Raw genomic sequence first — 4,470 nt, 5'->3', positions numbered from 1 at the left:
TCGAGCCAAGCCTTCAGGCTTCGGTTATGCCCGACTCAATTGCCGGTCCTAATAATAGGAATAGTTCAACCTAGTCTCGTTCACAGCCACGATATTTTCACCTCATCGTTGCAATTAATTTTCTTCTCTCCAAAACTTCAATTGAAAATGAGAAACGTAGTTTTATTTTTTTTTCAACTCCCAATTTAAAAAACTATCCAAAACTCCCTTGAAATTTATTATCTAGTATCAAATTTTAAAGGACGCATGTATAATTTATATAAATTAAAGGAGGCCCAACTATAATTACACATAATATTTGGGGACACATGCATAATTTATTGGGAGTTAGATGTTATACCTGGTTATTTATACCGGATGGATTTCAACCACAAATTTAAGGGGTGATTACAAATAAGCCCATCAATGGGTACTTATTCATAAAGAGATCCAGACAAAAATCTCATTTACCAATAAGTCCACACATGGTCCAGATTTTTGTAAATGACTAAAATAACCCCTCATACTTTAATATGCTCCAATTTCATCCTTAACTTAATTTAACCTCAATTTGACCCCAAATTTCACAAATTATTCAATTTTGACTCAAACTTTTTTTTTCAAAAAAAAAATAAAAATTCAAATTTTTTTTTTCCCGCCGGATTCCGACGTTGACTTTTCATTTTTTTTTCGCCGGTTTCCGGCGGAGTTGACTTTTTTGTATTTTGTTTTTTTTTCCTTGTCTTTCTTTCTGTAACTTTTTTTATCGTTTAAACAACAATATTGTTGTGATTGACAGTAATATTAACTATATTACTGTTAAACACAATAAAATTAACTAAACAACAGTTTAACACAGTAATATTGCTATATTAATCTCTAGCACAGTAATATTAACACAACAAAACTCATTATTATTGTGTAATAGAGTAATATTACTATGTTGACCGTTCAACAAATGTAAACATAATAAAAAGCCAAAAGAATTAATATTACTGTGAGTGAAAGTAATATTACTATAACAACAGTAATATTACCGTCAACCACGATAATATTACAATAATAGACAGTAATATTATTACGTTACTCCGTGAATAACTCAAACAAACAAAAATATCCAAACAAAATAATAATATTGATGTGGTTGACAGCAATATTACTATAACAACAGTAATATTACCGTCAACCACAATAATATTATTGTGTTTACAGTAATATTACAGTAATAGACAGTAATATTATTACGTTACTCCGTGAATAACTCAAACAAAACAAAAAACGTAAAAAAAATAATATTGATGTTGTTGACAGTAATATTATTGTGTTTACAGTTATTTTACTATCAACGACGTACAGTTTTATAATTACGTTGACTTGTCAACAAATCAAACAAAATAAAAAAAAATAACAAAAAATAAAAAATAATAATATTACGTTAATTTACTGTCAACAGCAGAATAATTACATAAATGTATTGTCAACGGCAGTACAATTACATTAATTAACTGTCATTGACAGTACAATTACGGTCAACGTTTAGCGGCAGACGTAAAAAAAAAAAAAAAAACTTTAAAAAACACTAAAAAAAGTCAACGCTGGAGACCGCCGGTCAACGCCGGAAACCGGGGAAAAAATCCGGAAGAAGAGAAAAGAAAAAAGAAAAAAAAAAGTCAAATCCGGAGACCGGCGAAAAAATCCGAAAGAAAGAACAAAAATATTGAAAAGTCAACGCCGGAATCCGGCGGCAAATTTTTTTTTTTTTTGAAAAAAAAAGTTTGTGAAATTGGGGTCAAATTGAGATTAAATTAAGTAAATGATGAAATTGGAGCATATTAAAGTATGCTCCAAAAAAAAGTCAAAATTGAATTTTTGTGGTCAAAATTAGATTTTTGTGGACAAAATTGATTAAATTAGGGTTACAATTAAGAATTGAGTATAAATTGTTGATGGTAATATTGGCATATACATGAATGTTTCCTTTTTTATAATCTATATATAATATAAAAAGAGGATCTATGCCCTCAATGATTGACATGTGGCAAATGGTGATGTCATTTATCAAAATTGCTTAGTTGGAGTTCAATTGATGATGTGGATTCTTCAATTGGTGAGTTGTCAATTTTATTTTGGTATGTATTTAAGTTATTTCCTATTTAACATTTATACACTCATTTAAACAATTACCACATGTATATATATTATTTCCAAAATTAATATTTTATAAATTCGAAATAAAGAAATCTTATTTACATTTCCAGTATTTCAAAATATATTTATTGGTAGTCTTTTTAAAAAAAAATCAGTACACTCAATTTTTTTACGAATATTAAAATAATTTTCAGATTTTTTTTTTAATATTCAAATATTAAATAAAGGAATACAGTTGTTTTTTTTTCAATATTCTGGAATATTCGAATATTCATTCAATAAAAAAAAATTAAAAAAATATTTTAATATTGTTTAATAATGCATTAAAATTCGATTTCAAATTAACATATTAATAATATATTATGAATTTTATAATTTTATTATTAAAAAAAACCGTGTATGTTTTATTTATTTTAAAATTTTCTAAAATCAGAATATACATTTTATGATATGAAATTTGATTTGTTACCTATTTAAAATGATTCTATTTAATTGATATTGTTAGTTTAATGAAAATATTCAATAACCATAAATATTGTTTAATATTTTAAAATTAATTCCTAATCAATAGAAATCAAATCATCCGAATTGATTTGATTTAATTTCTTACCTTTTCTTTTTTCCACCTATAATTATGTCATTTGAAATTTGAATTCAAAAAATTTCCTAATTACTATATACTTATTAAAACTATATAAATCCCCATCTATTTATTTCACTCTACACTATTATTCTTCACTCATTTCATTTGAGTTGTTTTTGTTTTTCGTTTTTCGTTTTCTCTTTTTGGCTTTTTTTTTTTGTAATTTTTTTTCAATTTATTTCATGCATTTATCGTATTATAATTTAATTTAGATGGTTTAAATCCGTTTAATATTGTTATTTAATATGCTAATACTTTTTGTTTATGTATTTCTTGCAGATGTTGTTTACGAATCCAACTTATGTCCTATGTGCTACATTGTTACGGTTTGCATATAATTTTTGTAATTTCATTCATTTATTTTTTTATGTAAAAGTTTGTATTTAGTTTTTTAATTTAATTGACTTATATATTTATCATTATCAAAAAAATGATTATTGTTTTGTCAAACAGAAATGAAAGAAATTGACACTGAATCATGTATTGCATGTGGAAATGTGGAAATCAAAGATTTTTTTATTTTTCTTTGATTTTGAAAAGAGGATTGGACAATACTGTTTTATGTACAAGTTTCACCACAGTTGACATGTATCATATTTTGAATGTTTAATATTTTTTTTTAAATAATAAAGACAAACAATTTATGTACTTTTGCTTCATTAGTGCAATTTTGGAGTTTTATTTTATTTTCTTATAGTTTACGTATTTTACATTCATTATAATTTTCTATTTTATGTTTCAATCTTATTTTTTTGAATAAATTACTACATTAACATTAAGAATATTCATATATATTCGTTTGAACGTCCTTTTTTTATGAATATTCAAATAAATTTTAGGATTTTTTTTTCATTGTTATAATCGACTAATTTTAATAATTAAATATATTTTTTTTTAATTTTTTGTAATTATAGAATATCGGGATATGCATTCAATAGATTATATTTTTTTAAAATACAACATATAAATATTTTTATTATTTCATTATTTCATTTCATAAAATATAATCATATATTAATAAAATACGATAGTGTACAATAAAAATTATTCTTTCTTTTTTTTTCAGAAAAATATTTAATATTATTTTTTTGCAATAGATAAAATTTCCATATGAGACATTATTAGAAGGACCAAGCCTTTCAAAGACCGAGGTGCTGGGTAACGGGCACGTGTACGCAGCGGAAAACAACAATTTTATGCGATTTAATTTGAACAATTTCAAAAACACATAAACACATGCCCGATAATTATAACAATCAATTGCGTACCTTTGCGCTTCCAGCAAAATTAAAAAACGACAGACATGCTCAATTATTTAACCGAATTTAAATCAATTAGCATGCTCGCGTTTAAATCAAATAACATGCTCGTAACATATAAATCAATTTCATGTATTCACATAAAATCATACAAGAACGAACATACATATTTACTTTAAACGTATACGAATCAAGAACAATGAATCGTGAGTTTACCTCTTGAAGCGTGAGGTAGGCGCACTAAGCAAGACGAGATTGCTACGGAAACCAATCCGTACAATCCGGGGCAGCAGCGGTGGAGCGGCAGCAGCGGCGTGACGGCCACGGCGGCGCGTGTAACTCACGCGCGGTCTTCGGGCGGCGCGTTGGGGTTGCGTGCGGCTTCGGCTCTTATGCTTCTCCTCGATTCTTCGACCTTCGATCTTCCTCCTCTCGGATTTC

The sequence above is a fragment of the Erythranthe guttata genome, chromosome 4 (genome assembly GCF_056151865.1).
Source record: "Erythranthe guttata isolate IM_541 chromosome 4, IM_541, whole genome shotgun sequence".
NCBI lineage: Eukaryota > Viridiplantae > Streptophyta > Magnoliopsida > Lamiales > Phrymaceae > Erythranthe > Erythranthe guttata.
The sequence above is the reverse complement of the archived record's forward strand: the minus strand, read 5'-3'. Positions refer to the sequence as shown.